Source organism: Pipistrellus kuhlii, unplaced genomic scaffold (assembly GCF_014108245.1).
Source record: "Pipistrellus kuhlii isolate mPipKuh1 unplaced genomic scaffold, mPipKuh1.p scaffold_m20_p_34, whole genome shotgun sequence".
NCBI lineage: Eukaryota > Metazoa > Chordata > Mammalia > Chiroptera > Vespertilionidae > Pipistrellus > Pipistrellus kuhlii.
Window position 1 is genome coordinate 2,608,553 of NW_023425534.1, and position 19,807 is coordinate 2,628,359.

The 19,807-nt window shown below is 61.6% G+C and overlaps 1 protein-coding gene across 2 annotated transcripts in view; it reads left to right on the plus strand.

Moving 5' to 3' along the window:
• Positions 1 to 19,807, plus strand: part of CAMTA1 (calmodulin binding transcription activator 1) — a 551,076-nt gene that overhangs the window by 395,716 nt on the left and 135,553 nt on the right. The gene's annotated exons all lie outside the window — the stretch shown is intronic.

A 19,807-nucleotide genomic window follows, 5' to 3' on the forward strand; every position in this document is an offset into this window, starting at 1 on the left:
ACAGCCTTGCTGAGTCCGATTCCAATTGGTGGTGTTGGTTGGTCCTCCTACCTGCTCGAAGCGGCTGCTGTGTGCGTGGGGAGGCCAGAGGGATGCCTCCAGCCAGGCCGGGTCTGGGTCCTCAAAGCTTGGCCTCTGGTGTGCAGCTGCTGTCAGATCCCACCCTGGGGGGGCCTGGCACCATTGCCCAAGTTCTTGCTCCAGGAGTTGCTGGCTCTAGCCTTTGCCACCGGGAGTCCACTGTCTGTGTCTGCTGTGATTCAGGCTCCCCAGCCCCCAGGCCCAGCGCTCTGGGGGGTCTGCCAGCCCTCAGTGTGGCATGTGTTCAGAGAGGACAGCCTCAGAGTGCGGGGGCGGGAGGGGGGGGGTTGTCCCAGGCCCAGAGCCATATTGGTGTAGACGCTGAGGCTCCTCCACCTCCAAGCCCTCCCGCCCTCCCCCGTTCCCGGAAGCAGTTGTCTGTGGTGGGACAGCTCATTAGCAGCTGATGCCGAGCCTGTCCAGGGGCAGGCTGACCTGCAGACACAGTTTCCCGACAACTGACCCTCTGCCCAGTCTCCCGGGTCAGTCTCGCCTGGCGGTGGCCGGGGAGCACCTGCCTTTCCAGTGCTCAGCCCCCAGTTCCTGGGAGAGGAGCCTGCGGTGCTTGTGGGACGACAGTTCCCTGTCTGGGTCATAGGAATGGGCTCCACCGTTTAGCCCTCGGCTTTCTCCTGTGCCTGAGGGTGTGTGTGGGGGGGTGCGGGGGGGTTAGGGCCTGCCCGGCCTCCAGGCCACACTCTGGCTGCACCCTCCTTCCTGGGCCTCCAGCCCCTGGAGGGCCCTGTTCGGGCTCTTTCCCTCTTCGGTTCTCATGCCCCGTCAGCACCTCCCAGCGCTCCCTTCCTGCCGGCCGCCGCCCTCCCGCCAGCCAGCCCCCCAGGGCACGTGCTCCCCTCTCCCACCCCCAGGCCCCCACCCGCCGCCTCTCCTTCCACCACTCTCTGTGGTGATTTGATTCCACTGCTTTTACTTTCCCGGAATCAGACACCACCAGGCAGACGCAGGGTCTCGTTGCTCCCAAACTGGATCCACTCAGTCGGGTGCCTCGAGCCGGGTTCCCCTTCGATCCCGGTGCCCCTGCCCTGTTGGTGGGGCCAGGTGGGAAGTGGGAGGGGTCCTGCTCCCCAGGGCGTCACTCCCGCCCACGTGTGCTGGGTTAGTTACCTTCCGGCTGGTGGGGAGCCCGCGCCTCCCCGAAGGCAGCGTCCCTGGCTCCATTTTCCTCGGGGCTAATCCGGGCCTGTTTCCTCCACCACCCCCAGGGGACGCTCAGCCCAGCCCCCTGCGTCCTCCAGTGTCACTGCCGGTTCTGTGAGCAGCAGACGGGGGAATGCTCACGGGCAGGGCCCTCTTCCCGCTCATCCCGGGCGCAAGAGGCTGAGGATCCAGGGCCAGCGCAGTTAGGTGGCTCAGGCCAGCCGCTCGGGGCCACTTGTTCAGTGCTAACGGCACCCGGACCGGGCAGCGGGCCAGGTCTCACGTCTGATCGGAAGCAGGAAGGAGCCGGGAGACACTGGCCCCGAAGGAAACGGGCCCGAGTCTGTCTGACAGCAATTACCCAGAGGAAGAGCAGGTGGGCGGGAGGTGTCAGCGCAGAGACATGGCTGAGAGAGATGGAGGCAGCTCAGGTGCCAGCTTGGCTCCCAGGAGGCCAGCCCGGTGCCCAGAGGAGCACAGCTGCTGGGAAGGGGGCAGCAGCCTGGCACTCACCTCACAACCCCCTGCCCAGCGTGCGCTGACTGCTGGGCAGGGAGCTTTCAGGAAGGAGGCGTTTGGAGGAGGGTGGGATAAAGGGGGTTAGTTTTCAAGGAGCAGCCCCTTCTCCCCCCGCTGCTATCCCAGTGCAGTGGCGTCTCTGCCAACCCACAGGCGGGGGGCTCCTTCCTGCCTCCGAGATCCTCAGACTGGTTCCACCTCCCCCTAGGCCACGTGGCCCAGCGAGACGCCTACTGCCCAGGCCAGGACTCCAGCCAGACTGTGAGCTCCCTGCAGGGACCTGCCACCCTCTCCCCCAGGGCCCGCACAGCCTCAGCCCGACGGGAGGGGCCAGGCCTGCTGCAGGCAGCCTGCGCCCCCACAGGGAGTGGGTGGGCTTGTCAGACGCACACAGAGGTAGCTAGCCCGCCAGAGCAGAGGGTCACGGGGCTGACAGGAACTGAGTGGCACTCAGAGTGTCCGCGTGACCTGGCTTTCAGAGAAAAGCCCTCTCTCTCCCTCTCTCCCTCCCTTCCTCCCTCCCCCCCTTTCTTCCTCCTCCTTTGCTAATAAATATTTTATCAGGATGTGAGCAGGGCCTCCCAGTGAAGCCACGGAGGCCACTTTATTAGCTGCAGGTGCCTGAGGTCACCGCTGTGTCTGGTGGGCACCACGGAGGGCACCTGCCCAGGCAGCATCTCCAGACCCCGGCCACCCTGAGCCCAGGTCCCCGAGCTCAGGCCACTCCCCAGCCAGAGCAGGGCCTTTGGCAGCTTCACCTTGACCTCGAGATGCCCCGGCAGGCGAGCACACACCTCCACCTGTTGCGGAGGCATGGCTGGGGCCTGTGTGGCAGGGCCGGCCCTGTCACCCAGCTGCGGGAGGTGGCTCCTCGGCTCTGCCTCCCGGGCCTGGCCGTGGGCATGTCTGCAGCTGTGGGTCCCTGAGCTCTGAGGGCCGCTCGGGCTGGGCCACACAGCAAGGCCCGCCTCCCTGCCCGTGGCCTCTCCGGTGGGGGGTTTCCCACGAAAGGGCTCAGGGCCTCCTACTCCTCCCTCTGTGCCACCATCCCTGCCTGCTCCCGGGAGCCTGGCCTCAGGGGGCCATCCTCCCGGCACCTCTGGCTCACTCTCTGCTTCTGCTGAGCGTCCTCCTCTTTGCCTCTTCCTCCAAATGCGTAATAAGTGTCCTCTGTGCTTCATGAAGTGGGAAAGCCGAGGGGCGGGGTGCGGGGGGTGGTCCCTGTGTGTCTGCCGCTGGCATTCGGGCTGTGGCGATGCCAGGACCAGCTCCCTGGGCGGAGGCGGCCAGAGCTCCTTCCCAGCCCGCTGGCCGCACTCAGAGGCCCACAAGCTGCACAAACCTGTGCACCCCGGACCCGAGGACAGGGCTGTGGTCACTGGAGGTGGCAGCCGGGCGGATCCGAGTTTCAGGGCATTTCAGTTATGGGAGCTGGGCTCTGGCCCTGACACCCCTGGACACTGGAAGTTGGGACCACACAGCCACTGGGGCACGGGGGTGTGGGCCCTGAAGGAGGAGTGAGTGAGGGTGCCAGGGGAGGCGGGGTGGGTGGGGGTCAGAGAAGGAGGCGTTCCAGGTAGAAGGAGAGCCCAGCAGAGAGACGGCTGAGCCGGAGGAGGCCGCGGCACAGGGTGCTCACACACACACACACACACACACACACACACACACACACCCCCGCCCAGCTCATCCCCCCTGAAGCCTGTCCCCGGGAACGGACAGGGGGTGTGTGGGAGGAGCTGGACAGGAACTGTGCAGCCAGAGGGACATTCTCGAACTGCCTTCCCGTCCCGGCTCCATTCTAGCCGGCAGCTCCCATTTCTTCCTGCATTTAATGCGCCTGAATAATGTGACAAGGTGGACACTGGGAATTCACTGCGCCCGCACGGCCGCTCAGTTCCATTAAGATCCCGGGATCTCCGCCAAGCGCGCCGCCAGCTCCCGCAGGCATCTTCCCTGATTGCAATTTACGATGCCCAGGCCTCCGAGGGGGGCTCCGCCTCCAGAAGCAACGCTGTTCCCCCAAAGTGGCCATTATTCTCTCTGAGGAAAGTGCCTGGGCATCTTCCAGAAGATTCCCTCATCCTGCCCCCTCCTCTGGGGACAGGGACAGCCAGGGAGAGGCTGCAGCTGGCGTTTTCAGCGGCCACCGACCCAGAGGATCTGCTGGGAGCAGGGGGCAGCTGCCCGACCTTCACCTTGCCCTCTGCAGCTGCAGCCCTGGGCGGGGGTGGGCACTGAGTGTGGGGGGGGGGACAGGAAAGAAGTGGGGAGACTCTGAAACCCGTCACGGCCTCAGTGTCATGCTTGGTACACTGAGGTCCCCATCATTTGCTCCAGGGGATGGCTGGGTGGGCATCGCTGGGAAGGGGTGCCCCCGGAGACGGCCCCCCCAGACCGCCTCTCAAATGGCCAGGCCCTCGGCCTGCCCCAGGCGGCTGTGCGATGACCAGCCCGTTTGCTAATTTGCCTGCAGCCGCGGGCAGGAGCTGGGTCCGTGGCCAGTGAGACAGAACCTCCACATCTGAGCACAGCCCCAGCGCCCGCTGTGACGGACCGCCCCCCGGGCAGCCCGTCCTGCAGCCCCCTCTGTCCTTCAGCCCTCAGAGGACGGCTGCCGAGGCCAGGCTGGCAGACAGGGGGAGAATGGAGCTGCCAGCACGCCGTCCTTAGAGATGGAAATTATTAATTAGTCTTATTATCCGGAGCGTGTCAGTCTCTTAATCCTCTCTGGCGGAGGGTTTGTGCGGCTGTGGGGTGCGCTGTCAGCTTGGCTGAGCAGCCGCTTCCACTCTGAAGGCGGAACAAAGGGCCATCCGGTTCGGTTACTATCTTTGTTCATCGAGCCACACCATCCCGGCCCCTTCCACAGAGCACCCCTCAGAGACGGAGAAGGCAGAGCTGTTTAATGAAGTGGGCTTTGGCTGAATTATCCCTGTCATGCGGTCTTCCGCGGACAGTCTGTCCTTCACGTCCGATCCTCTTCGGAGCGGAGGGAAGTGTGCGCTCCACGGCCCCAGACAAAAGTTCGCCTGAGGAAACCCTCTGTTCATCTCTGAGAGAACTCAGAGGCCCGGTGACATGCCCATGTGATGTGACAGGGTGACGGAGAGGCTCAGTGGGCGGAGTCAGGCTCAGCTCGGCCCCCGGCGACACTGGTGTGTGGCAGCAGTCATCCTGGGCCTGTCATAGGCTCAGGTCCATGATGCAGCATCCCCACTGCTTACTGCCCTGGGCTTCCTAGTGGCCCTCAGGCCAAGGTGTCCCCAGGCACTCACACTCAGAGCAAACGATGTCAGCTGGACAGGCGTGCACAGGTGTCAGGTGAGCACAGGCATGCACAGGCGAGCACAGGTGTCAGGTGAGCACAGGTGAGCACAGGCGTGCACAGGTGAGCACAGGTGAGCACAGGCGTCAGGCGAGCACAGGCGAGCACAGGTGAGCACAGGCGAGCACAGGTGAGCACAGGTGAGCACAGGCGTCAGGCGAGCACAGGCGAGCACAGGTGAGCACAGGCGAGCACAGGTGTCAGGCGAGCACAGGTGAGCACAGGCGAGCACAGATGTCAGGCAAGCACAGGCGAGCACAGGCGTCAGGTGAGAACAAGCGAGCACAGGTGAGCACAGGTGAGCACAGATGTGCACAGGTGAGCACAAGTGTCAGGCGAGTACAGACGACCACATCATCTCCCTCTCGGTTCTCCGGCTCCCCTCCCAGGAAGGGCTCTGGCAGGTCGGTCCCAAGGAGCCTTCTCGCCATGCCACCACCAGTCTCCAAAAATGGACAGGACTTCCTGGGCTTTCCCTTCTCCTTGTCCAAACACACCCCAGACCCGCTGGTGTTAGCAGGGCCCCTGCCTCCCTCTCCACTGGCTCCTAGGGGCAGGGAGCTGGGAGCCAGCTTTTACCAGCTTCATGGGGCCCCAAGTGAGAGGGCACTGAGGCTTCCCGCCCACAGAGCAGCCTTCACAGGAGTCTCTCCTCCTCCTCCTCTCCCCTCCCTCCTCCCCCTTCCTCCTCTCTCCTTTCCCTTTCTTCCTCTCCTTTCTCTGGTTCTTTCTCCCTCCTCTGCCTTCTCTCCTCCCCCTCCCTCTTTCTTCCCTTTCCCTCCTCCCTCCTCCCTCCTCCCTCCTCCCTCCTCCCTCCTCCCTCCTCCCTCCTCCTTCTCCTCCCTCCCTCCTCCCTCCCCCCTCCTCTCCCTGAAGAGGGAGAAGGTTCGCCCGCAGAGGCCCAGCTGAAGGGGCCTTAGTCTGGGGAGAGGGCGCCAAGCCTCCGTGTGCCGGGGAGGGTAGCCCCGGGGACACGAGGCCCGAGAATCCCTCGAGGGGAGCTGAGAGGATTGAGGAGGAAATCCAGTGCAGACAGGTTTGTTGACCCCGAATTGCCGGGAGATTTCTTAATTTAGAGCGGAGTTCTCAGGAAACAGTGTCAGCTCCGAGGAAACGGGCTCCCGGGGGGCTCATCCTGCCCCCGGGCTCCCCGCTTCTCCCTGCTCGGGGAGGGGCTCAGAGGCTCCCCTGGGCATCCCCGCCAGGTCCCCGGGGCAGGGAACGGTCGCAGGGCGGTGGCGGCACATGGCTGCTGAGGGCCCACGCCCGCCCGCACGTGGGGGGTCTGCCTGTGGGTGTGCCCTGCCCCTTGGAGCTATCCTGGGGGAACCACGTCTCTGGGGCCCCCTGGCAGCCGGAGCAGGCAGGAGAGGGAGCCATCCCATGGCAGCTGCGGGTGCCACCGCACCAGCCAGAGGAAGCCCTGCCAGGAGGGTCCCGGCGTCCTCCCCTCCCAGGAGGCCTCCTTCGTGCCCGGAGCCCTGGCACAGGCTCTGCCAGTTGCTTGGCTCAGAAGCAGCTGTGAAGGCGGGGCTGGGCGGGCAGATCCCCAGGGAGGACGCCCAAAACCATGATAGCACCGGCCCCCAGACACTGTCCTTCCCTGTATGGACGTGCCCAGGGTGGAGTGTGCGGCTTCTCTGGGCGCATCGAGCCGCCAGCACCCCACCCTGCACTTGGGGGCCGTTAGGAGCACCATGGGGGGCCTGAACTTGAGCCCTGAGGGGCTGTGCCGGCCGCTCTGACCACCAGGGTACTAGGTGCCTGGCGGGCAGGCCTGCAGGGCAGCTCCAGAGGCCGCTCCTCCCACCGCTGCCAGGCCGGGTCCCCCATGCCCGCCGTCTGCCGGAAACCCCAGACCTCCTGTCCGGTCTCGGAAAGCCGTCGCGCCCCCCACCCGCTCCACCGGCTCCCAGTGCCGTTCTCTGTCAGGAAGGCTGTCCGGGGCGTTTGTGGATCCTGAGCCACGGAGCAGGCGGGTGTCAGGATCAGTCTGCACAGATGCCCGTCTCCCTCACGCGCAGGCCAGGCGCTGTCAGCTCGAACAAAGCAGCCGGGACGTGACGGGCGTCGGCAGAGCACAGCCAGGAGGTGTGCGCCAAGGACCCGGCTCTGACAGAACCGCTTCCCCATCCTCCCTCAGCCCGCCTCCTCCCCCGGGGCCGCTCAGGGGACCGGGTCCCCCTGCAGTCCGTGTCCGTGGCTCCTGCAGACCCAGCACGGTCTGTCCTCACCGTAAACCGGATGCCGAGCCCACGCATGAGGGGGTTTTGAGAGCTTAGTTCGGGAGGAGATGCGGTTAGACGTGGGCAGTGGCTGTGTTCGTGTCACTGTCCACGGAAGCCAGTGCCACGAAGACCAAGGTGGCATTGCACGCCCGCCCCTCCGCCTGCTGAGCCGGCGGCGGGGCCAGAATCCGGCCAGTGCCGGTCTGTGCCAGAAGGGGCTGTGCTCACGGGGCCCGCCCCTCCAGGTGCGAGGACCCGGGACCGGGTGCCACGTCAGGTGTCCACGTGGAGGTGGACGTGGCCTCCTTGGGCTGGACGTGCCGCCCTCTCCCAGGTGGGATGCTCCCGGGGAGACCTTGAGCCCGAAGGCCAAGGTCAGGCTTCTGGTTTCAGCAGCGAAACCCTTCCCTGTGCGTGTGAACCCGACCGAGGCGAGCCCGCCTCCCGCCCCATCCGCCCACTCAGCCTGTCGGAACGCCGTCTCTGCCCGTTTGCGGTTTGGGTTGGTCTGTCTGCAGGGAACCCAATGAAACTCCTTTTGTTCTTTCCCAAATAACACGGAGGCTGTGCACACTTCACTGCACATCTCCAGGCTCCGAGTCTCCTTAGCATCTGCCTCTTGCAGCCCAGATCACCCTGTCCGCCCCTGCCCCTGCCCCAGGGGTTCCCAGCCTGCCCCCTCCAGGCAGAGACAGAAGGTTCCACCCCCCAACCCCCCCCCCCCCCACGCCCCTCCCGGCTCATAAAGACTCAGGGAGGAGATTGCCCCTTGCCCTTCCTCTTGGGGTCGCAGGTGAGCCTGGGCTCTAAGTAGGTGCTTTGGGGAACACTGGCCAGAGGGGGCACCACCAAGCACTTTCTGGGAATAGCCCTGCACCCCCACGCTGGGTGTGGAGTGGACTCCGAGGGAAGCAGGCTCTGATCTATCGGCGTGCGTGCTGCATGTGCAGTCCTCTGAAGAGGGGCTGGTGGGCATTGTTTGGTCATTAGTTCACATACCTGGCGGGGAGGGAGGGAGGGAGCTAAATAGTGACAAGCACTTCAGTGGGCTGTGTTTTTTTTTTTCTTTCTTACTAAGGTTAAAATGAATAGTGCTGATCCGTTGCCCAGGCAATAGGCCTGTTAAAGGAAATGGTATTTAAAATGATTTTTTGAGCCAAAGCAATTTGGCTGCTCTGAGGCGTCCTTTATCTTTTGCTTTCAAGAGGATAATAATGTTTAAAAAGGAAGTCACTCACACGGCTTCCTGACGGGGAGCCAGCTCCGTGATGGGCGGGCAGCTCTCCCCGGGTGTGTGGTCTCGCTCGGGGACGCACAATGCCGCCGGGACGGCTGCTTCCGGGGAGCCCTGGTGCCCACCAAACAGAGCCGGCACGCCCGGTGAACCTGTGACCGGCTGAAGGCCCTCGTCCGTTCCTGCCTGGGACTTCCACCGGGTGCTGGGCTTCCACACGGAGACTCCCGTCAGCCGCCGGGCCCGCGCAGAGCCTGTGACCGTGGGCTGTTCTCCCACGTGGCCAAGAGGCGCCCTCCCCGAGAGAACGGGATGGCAGCCCGGGCAGGAGGTGCTCAGCACCCTTGGTGGGAAGGGCTATTTCCTGGGGCCCATGTGAGCTGGACTGGAGCAGCTGGCCCCCCTTTTACTTTATTAATTTTTTTAAAATATGTTTATTGATTACAGAGAGGATGGAAGAGGAAGGGAGAGAGAGAGACATCCATGATGAGAGAGAATCATTGATCGGCTGCCTCCTGCTCGCCCCCTCCTGGGGATGGAGCCTGAGCCCTGACTAGGAATCAAACCATGACTTTCCGGTTCATAGGTCGATGCTCAGCCACTGAGCCACGCCGGCCGGGCCCAGCTCCCCATTCAGAATGAAAGGGGCAGAGAAGCCCACTTCCCAGTGAACGTGCGTGAAGGGAGGGCGCTGTTCCAGAAGGTTCTGCCCTGTTCCGGTTTGGGGTGGGCAGGGCCTTCGTGGGTAAGGTGCATGGAGGCCAGAAGAGCCGGTTAGGCCACTGGGGGGTCCTCAGCTCAGAGGCGCCTAAGAGCAGGGTGGCCCACCCCCTGCCTCCCGCTCCCAGAAGCCCTGGGCCCCTGGGGGCTCTCCTGTCCGGCCTCACAGGGGCTGGCCGAGCCCCCGCCCCCCACGGCCCAGCCGCCTCGTTCAGGAAGGCCGCTGCCCCCTGGGTGCGTTTTAAACACACTTCCGAGCCCTGTTCATTTTTCCTTTGATGGGGAGACGGCCTTCTGGGCTTTTCCTTCAAGAGATGCAGATTTAATGGACTGTGATTTTTCTCCAGGTCTGCTGTTTGAGGGGGGGAAAAAAGGCAGCATTAAAAAAGCAACTCAATTTCTATTTGCTCAGGGAAAGAAAAAAATCTGCTTGCTATTCAGGCCCTAGATTTTCCTGGGAGATTGGTGTACTCGCCTGCCAAGATGTTAGCTAAAGGAAAACACATTTGCTATAGATCAGAAATATTTATCCCTTTCTGGGCAGGAGACCCAGAGAGCTTCATCCGAATGTGCGGCACCTGGAAATCCGAGCGCGTTCCGTCTCCGGCGCTGCGGGCGCCTGCCAGTGAGGCCACGTGGGGGGGCGCAGGCCATTTCGGGGCGCGGCAGGCACAGGGGAGGGGGTGAGTCAGGCTGCTGGGGTGGGAGGGGTGTGTAGGTCAAGGGTCAAGAAGCCTGAATCCCAGGCGGGAAGCAAGGGGTCAGCCAGAAGGAAGCAGAGAGGGTCCCCTGGTGGCCTTCCCGCAAGCTTGCTTTGTGTGGGGTCAGAGCACGGTGACCTCGCCCTGCGTGTGTGCCCTTAGAGCAGGGTCGGGACTGAGGACGGTGGGCGACTTGGGCCAGCCCACGCCTGCTTCTGGACAATTCAGAAGGCACCCCAGCTTCTGCCAAGCTCCATGCCACCCCCCACAGGAGGACAGCCCCAGCTTTCAGAGCCTTCTTGCAAACTTATCAGCTTCATCTTCGGTTCCTGCCGACACGTGAGAGAAGCGGCTCATACATAATTGAGCATCTAATCATGGCTCCTCCCCCAGAGGGCAGGCCTGTGTCTGGACCAGCGATGCTCAGCCGGGTGCCCCGAGAATGTCCAACACGTGCAGAGCCTGACTATTCAGTCAGGGCACGCACCTCCTCCCCTTGGGTTGTTGAATGAGAAGATGACAGCAGCCAGCACAACAATAGCTGTCCGGTGTCAACGGGTGTGCACGAAGCAAAAGCATTCTGTTTTTTGTGAGATCAGCACAAAGTACTTTTTGGGGTGCGAGGATCGCTGGGGATGGGATTCAGGAGACGGAAGAGGTTGGAAAGGGCCGCACTGGGGAGAGGCGGCCAGGAGCGCGCTTACACGCTGTCGTTAGCCGGTTTACTCACTGGCTCCTCATTCCCTGCGCGCTGTTTAGGTTCCCTGATTCCTGCCATTGCGCTCCGGGTCTGTGCGGGGAGGATCCGGGTCAGGGTGCGGGTGGGGAGCAGGGGGGACAGGGATTCCCTGCAACACCAGAGCCCCTTCTGAGACCTTCGGGACCCCGGTCTCCATTCAGAGAGTGGTTTGCACTGACCACCAGCCGGCGTCCACCCTGCACTCACACTCACACTCACTCACATCCACTCACACACACACCCACACTCACATCCACTCTCACACACACACTCACACTCACATTCACTCTCACACACACACTTACTCACATCCACTCTGACACACACACTCACACTCACATTCACTCTCACACTCACACTCACTCACATCCACTCTCACACACACACACACACTCACACACACACTCACTCACATCCACTCTCTCACACACACACACTCACATTCACTCTCACACACACTCACATCCACTCTCACACACACACTCACACTCACATCCACTCTCTCACACACACCCACTCTCACACTCACCCTCCACATGTACACACCCTCACACTCACTCTCACACACACTCTGACGTTCACATGCTGACTTGTACACACTCTCGCGAACACACTCGTTGCCTCTCACCTTACACACCTGCTCACCCTCTCCGTTCACACCCACGCAATCACATCCCTGCGTCCAGAGCCCTCTGCGGAGAGGCAGCGCCCGGCCGTCTTAAGGCTCGGTGCCCGCAGGCACACTTAGCTCCACTTCCTCTTTCTCTCCTTCGGCGCCTGGAAACCCCAAACCCTCCCAGGAGGGAGCACGGCCCTCTATTACCTCCGGGCTCAGAACACTGCGCGCAGTAATTGAAAGTGGCTTGACTCAAATTGCATTTTCCTGGGAGCCGTGAGTGGGTGTGGGAGGAGGGGGAGGGAGCCACGCTGCCGCAGAGCAGGCGGGAAGGCAGGCTCTGGTGCTCACCCACAGCACCCACATCCCAGCCGCAGGTGCCCCCCCAGCCTCCTCGGGAGGTCCACCCAGGAGGGGCCTTTATTGCCCCCACTGGCCACAGGGACATTCCCTCTGGTCAGCACCTGTTTGCTGATGGGATGCAGGTCCTGCCTCAGGGCCTCAGCTCCCCGTTCCCTCCCCCTTGCTCTCCCTCACATCCTTAGGGCGCCCAGGCTACAAGCACGCCCAGGTCCTCACAGGGAGCTCAGCACCCCACCCTTCACCTCAGAAAACCCGCGGGCACCGGAGGGGAGTCAGGGTGCTGGCCAAAGGACTGAGGGCAAGAATGAGTCCAAGAGGAAGGGGAGCTGGCCCTGACCTGGTCAGACCCACCGCTCCCCCAGACACCAGTGCTCCCCCAGACGCCAGTGCTATGTCTCCCCCAGAAACGGCTTTTAAGGGTTCTCTGGAATGTGGGGCTCCGGTGGCCTGAAAGCCCTCCCTGCACTGGCTGATTGCGGTTCATTGTGAGTCATGGCAGCTGTTTGCAATTCCGAGTTAAAGGAGAAGAGCAGGGGGGGAGCTGTGGGGGCGGGGGGGGGGGTGCGTTTCCGCCTCTGCTCAGTTACCGCCGGACTCCCCAAGAAGCTCTGGGTCATCTGTGTACCCCGCATCCGGAGCGTGGCTGATGCCCCACAGATACCTGTTGAATGGAATGAATGAATGCGGAGAGAGGGAGGGAAGAAGGGAGGGGAGAGTGACTTCTCCCCAGTGCCCTGCCCCACCCCAGCTCAGCACATCTTGGATGAGAGGCCCCAGAGGGCAGTCGGGCCGTCCAGCCTCACTGTCTCCCAGTAGCCCAGCCTCTGCCGCTCAGCGGACCTCATGTGAGCCTCCTGCAGGCTGACCTCACTTCTGCCTGGAATCACAGGCTGCAGAGAGCCGGCTCCGGTCTCCTCCTGAGCTTTCCCGGCAGCGGGTCCGAGGAGCTCAGGCCCCACGTGAGGCCGTCCCTGGCCCCGGCCTCTGAGCGGCACAGCCATGCGAGGGATGACGGAGCCCAGTGGCTCAGCCTCAGGCCCAGGGCACCGATGGCCCCAGGTCTTTAACCTGACCCCACCCCCGCCCTGCATCAGGTCTTCCCCAGGGCAGCATCCAGATTAGAGGGGCCGCTCTGCACCCCCCCACCCCGCCCCGCCAGCCGGTCTCCCCGCGGACCGGAAAGGCGGCTGCTTTTGTACGTTTCTGTCACACACAGACTTGCCGGCTCCACACAGAGGCCATTGTTTGGAACTTAAAACACATGCTCAAATTAATGAACAAAAATGTCAGATGTGTCCACAGCTAATTATTCATTAGATGCTTAATTAGTGTGGGATGATCATGACATTTTAATGTTATTAATTTTTAGGCCGTAATGGGAATTAAGTCTCTGCTGTCCTGACGCCTCCGGTTGGAGTCACGCCGTGGCCCTGGGGCCGGGAGGAGGCAGGGCGTGGGGCGGCCCATGGAGCCGCAGCTCACGTCCAGGGTCAGCCCCCCGCTCCTCCGGCCCCCGGGGAGCTCCTCCAGGCCGCAGTGCAGCCTCTGCAGAGCGGACCCTTCGCCTGGCCGGCTGGCGTGGGGGACAGGGCAGACCAGATGGCTCCCCAGGGCTCCTTCCGGCTCTGATGTTTCCGGATTTCACACTCCTTGTACCCACACCTCGAGTGGCAGCGTAAAAGGTAGTGGGTCCATGCAGGTGAAGCCCACACTGTGGGAGTCAGCAAAGGAACAAAGCTGGGGTCGGGCAGCCTGGTGGGCGGAGCCAGGGCCTCTCACCTGCCCTCTCACCCGCCCTCAGGGAGACGGGCCTTGGCCCCCGAGAGCTGGCCTGGAGAATGGGCTGGGCCACCCGGTGTAGTGAGGCGGCATGTCTGACAGATTTGTTTACTGCCTCGTCCTCAACTATTAATAGAAAGTGCCCTCACTCAGCCGCTGTCTGTCTAGGAACTACATGTCATAACAAAAATTCATGAGGCCCACACATCCGGTGGGCAGAGGGAGCCTGCTGAATGCTGATCTCCCCCGAGGTCAAATCTCCCGAGGCTGAGGTTGTAAACACCCCCATTGGGGCTCCAGAAAAACAGCCTGAGCTGCCTGCCAGCAGGGGGCACAGGAGTGGCCCAGGTGCTGAGGGACGGGCCCTAGACTGGCGCAGGGGCAGAGCCCTCCCAGCAAGAGGAAGGCTGTCCCCAAGGACATCTCTGATCTCCCTCTCCCCACCTGCTGGGCAGAGCCTCATCCAGATGAAGAGGGGGCAGGAAGAAAGGTGTTAATGTGCAATTGGCGCTGAGATTATAAACAGATGCTCTAATTAGAAGCCTTCTCAAGTCATCCTGAGCTGGTTTACAGGATGAGGTGCCCTGGTGCCCACGTGGAGCTCCCTGCTGGAGAGGAGTTTGGGGAGGACCCTCACTGTCTCCTTGTGGCCTTGGCAGATGGGCAGGGGCTCGGAGAGGTGGGAGGGAAGGACAAGGTCTTTGGTCAGAACTCAGGAGGGAGAGATGGAAAAGGTGGAAGAGGAGGAGGTACAGACATGGGGCAGCTCCTAACCACTCCAATGAATCCCCTCCCTGTGCCTGGGATGTAGCATAGGATGGATGGATGAATGGATGGATGATGGATGATGGATGGATGGATGAGTGGATGGATGGAAGGATGGATGATGGATGGATGGATGATGGATGAGTGGATGGATGATGGATGGGTGGGTAGATGGATGGATGGATGGGTGAGCAGATGAATGAGTATATGAATGTACGGATGGATGGGTGGATGGATGGATGGATGGATGGGCTATTTGCCTGGATGAAGGAATGTATCTTTGTGGCCTAGAGCAGAGGGGATGGCAGAGGACCTGGTGGGGATGGGGAAGCTGGCCTGATGGCTCCGGGTCACATTTGCACGAGTCAGAGGCTGAGGGGAAATGTACGCAGTCCCCTGGAAGCACCATGGCCTGAAATAGCCCGTCTTTGAGTTTCCCTCCCAGGAGCCACCCTGTGGGAACTAGGCCCCACCTTTCTCCCTGTTGCTCCTCTCCCCCCGCACTCCAAACCTGCAGGAGGGAATGGTCCCAAGCCCTGAAATTCAGGCTGTAGCCCTCATCCCAGCAGGAACTTGTCCCTGCTTAGGGCTTACCATCCTAACTCATCTTGGGGAAGAATGAAGAGTGGGTGGTTGAAGGAGGTGAGGCTGTCCTAGGGGGCCCCATGCTTGGAATAGGAACTTATCTAGAAAAGAGCGGCAGGCATCACCCACTCCCAACTGTGTGCCTTCTGCCACCTGAGCTGAACCGGCCTGTTTGGCTCTAGACAGGTGGACTGCCTGGGCCAGGTGGCTCAGCAGCTGCGCCCAGCCCGTGCCCAGCTGATGCCGCTGCTGTGGGAGGATCAGGGCATAGAATCTCAGCGGGAATCAGCCACCCGGGCCCAGGCTGCAGTGGGCCCTGCTCACCCTCCTGTCTCTGTTCCAACCTGAACCTGGGCTAAGTGAAAGGAGCTGAGCTGATTTCAGGAGTAGCTTGTTATTAGTGTGGCACCGATGCGCCAGGCTGACCAAGTGCCCGTCAGCGGGTTGTTATTAAACACTAGAGGCCCGTGCCCGGGTGGGGTCCCTTGGTGTAGCCTGCTCTTCCCGGCCCTGCTGCACCGCTCGGTAGGCTTGCTGCCATTCTACTGCAGTCTCCGGGCTGTGGCAGCCGCCGTGAGCCCCACGTCTAGCACCCACTGGTCAGCTGAGCAGTGTTCCCACTGTGGGAACACACTGATCACAGGGGGCAGTTCCTGTGTTGAGCATCTGCCTCCTGGTGGTTAGTGTGCATCATAGCAACTGGTCAACCAGTCGTTCAGTCAGTTGCTTAGGCTTTTATATATATATATAGATAGATAGATAGATTAGGCCTATTGATTATACTCACAGTGGCACCTGGGTCAGTCCCCAAAAGTGAGGGCTGCACTTTTTATCCCATGACTACTGAAACAGAACCCACCCCACGGAGCCCTGTGGCCTCACACACATCACCCCAACACCAGCCGGGCGCCCGCCCAGCAGCACATTTCATGAGAGGAGCTGAGGGTTTGAGAAGTTAAAGGCATTGTCTGGGCCACACAGCTGGTAAGGGGCGACACCAGGTCTGCCCAAGTCGAGACCTCCACTCTGAGGCTGGGCACTGGGCACACAGTGGGACTCATTAAACATGCACTATTTCTTCCCTGAAAATAGAACATGGACCTTTTATTCAATAAAGTATCCCAGCAGGGACTGGACCGCTAACTAGAGAATGAATGAGGAGTGGATGGACATGCACTAGACATGGGAGAAGGACAGGGTGGAGGGAGAAAAAGTCCTGGCAGGTGGTACCACAGAGCATGCCAGGGAGTAGCTGACCCCAAGACCCCAGGAGTCCTCAGAGCCAGGCCAGGGGGACCTTCAGGAAGGAGGGGTGTGGGTCTGATGGGATGGTGAGAATGATGAACACCTTTGTGTCCCCACCGAGTTCTGAACCGACAGAGAGAAACGAAGTGTAGGCAGATGGAGACGAGCACTGGCTTATTCCTGACAGTGCCGTTGTGCCCAGGTGGGTGTGATACTGGGACGTGCCAGGTGGGTGGTGATGTTGCAGAAGACCAAAGAAAAACCAAGCACCGCTTTTAGAGAAATGGAGTGACACTGTTATTCACACCGGCAGACCAGAGGAATAACTTCCCAGATCTGAGTAAAGTCACATGCAGGGGGCTTCTCTTTTATACTTTTCTGGGGTCTTTGTCCCGCAAACATGGATGATGCTTCCAGTCCTTTTCAATGCTTTGCAAGAAGCCCTCAGGTGTTGGGGATCCCCAGGCCATATCTGAGGGGCTGGCCTGGTGCCAGCATTAATAACCCCCCACGCCCCTCTGGAGTAGTGCACTGTTCACAATTTTATTGTATCTGTAACTGGTTCTGCAAGACGAGTTTCCAGGAAGGAGGTAGTGACTTAATTATAGGTTTTCAAAAATGTACACTGAGCTTGCTGGCATGGATTCAGATTGCTACCCCCTTCCCCTAAATATCAGGGTTACATTGGAGTTAACCTTTTAGCCTGCTCAGTAATGGGACATGCCCAGGTGGGTGGCAAGAATGGGGCATGCCCAGGTGTGGGGAAACATAGGCTTTGGACCCCAGAATCAGTCAGGACCTCCCTGGCCACCCCTGGATGTCCCAAGCCTCCATCCAGCAGGCCCTTTGCTGGGCCCCTGGCAGGGTGAGAGCGGCCGTGCCCTCTACAGCAGGAGGTGGGTGCGCTGCATGCACCCCCATCGCTCTGGACGCCTCTATCTAGGGACTCCCTCGGGGGCATGAGGGGGGACCTAAGCCTCCCTCTCCTCCTCTACAGCTTCCTCCCAGGGAAGGAGCACCAACCAGGAAAGGAGCCAGGCCCCAGCTGCATGCAATATTGTCAGGAACAGCCCCTCCCTGTGGGGAGGCCACGCTGGGGAGGGTGCGAGCAGGTGGGGACTGCTGGGGTGCCCAGGCTTTTTGCGCTGGAGAAATGAGAAAACATCAGCTCAGCCTGAAGCCACGTGACCCAGCTAAAGGGACACTGAGGGCCTGCACCTGTAGCCCTGGGTACCCTGTCCCCGCCCCCCCCCCCCACTGTGTGGCCAGAAGCTCCCCCATACTCCCCTCCTGAACCCCTCAGCCACACCGGCCCTGCGGACCCCTCCCCACCATCCATCACCCCGCCCCCACCCTCCCGCTGCCTCCTATCTGCCAAAGCCAGGCCGTGCATCTCTGCGTGTGACAAATCACTTTTTAATTGCCTCAAGGAAGAATCCCATTAGTCTTTCCTGTGCGTGAGGATCATCAGGATATTCCGCCACCGCTGGCTGGAGGCCGAGGCTGGGGGCCGAGGGCTATTTTTAGCTCACACCGAGATCCCAGGCAGAACATCCATCTTGGAGAGAGAGGGATTAAATCTTCCTTCCCCCCTTCCCCCCCTGGCTCCTCCGCCAACGCAGGAGAGCCTGCCGCAGCCCGAAGGGGGGCGCCGAGGAGGAGAAGTGGCTTAAAATGGTGTATTAATTGTCCGAATAAATTTGTGTCACGTTTCCTGCAAAATCCATTTCCCGTTAAACAAGTTCCAGTCACCGGCCTCCTAAGCAGCTAAAAAAGACATCCTGAGGCGGGGCCCTGTGGGTGCCGCTGCCTGCTCCCCCCCTCTGCAGCCACCCCGCGCTGAGGGCGCCCGCAGCCCCTCCACCTTCACGCTGCAGTCCTTGCTCCTCGCCCCTGCACAGCGGCTCTAAGGCGGACTCTCTGGCCGGTCCCAGCAGAGGGAGCTCAGTCCCCAGCCCAGCCTGCTCCTCCCTCCTCCCTGACACCCGAAATGCCACAGGGGGCCTGCCTGGCGCCCCAGCTGCCCTCGGCCTCAGAAAGGGGCCAGCCCCCGGGGCCTGTGAAGCCGGCAGCCTTTGCTTGCTTCTGAGAAGATGGAGGACGAGAGGGAGAGACAGAGGGAATGAAAGAACGAGGGCGGTGACAAGAGGAGGTTCTACCAGGAGGCAGGGAGGGGGCCGGGACCCCGGGCCAGACCCCCACTCTGGCCTCAGAGACACCAAAGCTGCCAGTCCCTGCAGGGGAGAGGGCGAGGTCCACAGGAGGCACTCCATGAATTCCAATGAATGAGTGAGTGAATGAGTGAATGAGTGAATGAATGAATGACTCCGAGCATTCACACTGGGCTCTGATTGGCTGGCACCCCTGGCAGAGAGCCCCTCCCGGGAGGAGGGCCACAGGGGCAGGCTGACTGACATCAGTGCGCGCAGTGCCTCTGGGACATCAACAAGCAAGGCCAGGGGCTCCGGGGGTGGCACCCACCGGCAGGGGGCCGCTGCTGTGTCCCGGCTCTTCCTCAGGGGGGGACCCGGGACCAAGGGCGTGGCCACCTGCAAGGAGAAACACTGGCCGTGGTGCTGATGCAGGCCGCGGGCGTGGCTGAGGACAGGGTGGAGGGGCTGCGTGCAGGTTAGACACATGGCCACCGCATGCCCACCCCTCCCGCGGCCACAGCTCAGGGCCCAGGAGGTGCCACCCAGCCAGCCCCTGGCTCTCTGAGACCCGCGGGCATCACGGGACACGGGCAGGGCCGGGAGGTGTGGAAACCCCGCGGCTCCTGCGCTCGGGTCCTTCCTTTAAGATCAGAACAAAAGGCCGAGAGCGGTTTGGCTCAATGAATACAGCGTCGGCTTGGGGACTGAAGGGTCCCGGGTTCGATTCCGGTCAAGGGCATGTACCTTGGCTGCGGGCATATCCCCAGTAGAGGGTGTGCAAAAGGCAGTTGATCGATGACTCTCTCCCATCGATGTTTCTAGTTCTCTATCCCTCTCTCCCTTCTTCTCTGTACAAAATCAATAAAATATATTAAAAAAAAAAAAAAAAAGATCAGAACAAAAGGCACACTCTGATTGTGTGTGCTCCTGCAACGCAGAGTTAGTGAGTTTAGGTTTCACCCGATGCTCGTAACCTTCACTGTAAACCCTTCATTTACAGACGTGGCCCGCGATGGCCTCTGCCTGGCGTTAGACTCAGCGCTGAGGGGGCAGAGTCCAGCTCCCTGTGTGAAGTGACAGGGCTAACGGCCCCTCCCCCTGAGGAGGCTGGCTCCCAGGGGGCAGAGCGCGGGAGATTCTCATGCAAAATTAATTGCGCTGCGTTTTCATTAAAAAGTAACTGCGTCTGACTCAGCACTTTGCGATGGGGGGCCTTGGGGAGGGGCTTCGTGGCGAATCCAGGGACAGGGAGTCAAGGCCCGGAGTTCGCTGGATCTGCCGCCTCCGGGCCTGGGCTCAGGCCCTGCTTCACGGGTGCAGGTGCCATCGGGTGTCCTGGGAAGACAGGCGGAGGGCCCAGCATCAGCATCGGGTTTTCCTGAGGCCGGCAGCCCTGAGCCGGACCTCTAGCCGCTGTTCCCAGAAGGCAGGGCGGCTGGGCTGGGGCTGGGCCTGGGGCTGGGGCTGGGGGTTAGGGGCTGGGGTTGGGCAGGGCTGGGGCTGGGGCCGGGGCCGGGGCAGGGGCTGGGGCTGAGGGCTGGGGCTGGGGGCTGGGGGCTGGGGCTGGGGCTGGGCAGGGCTGGGACTGGGGGC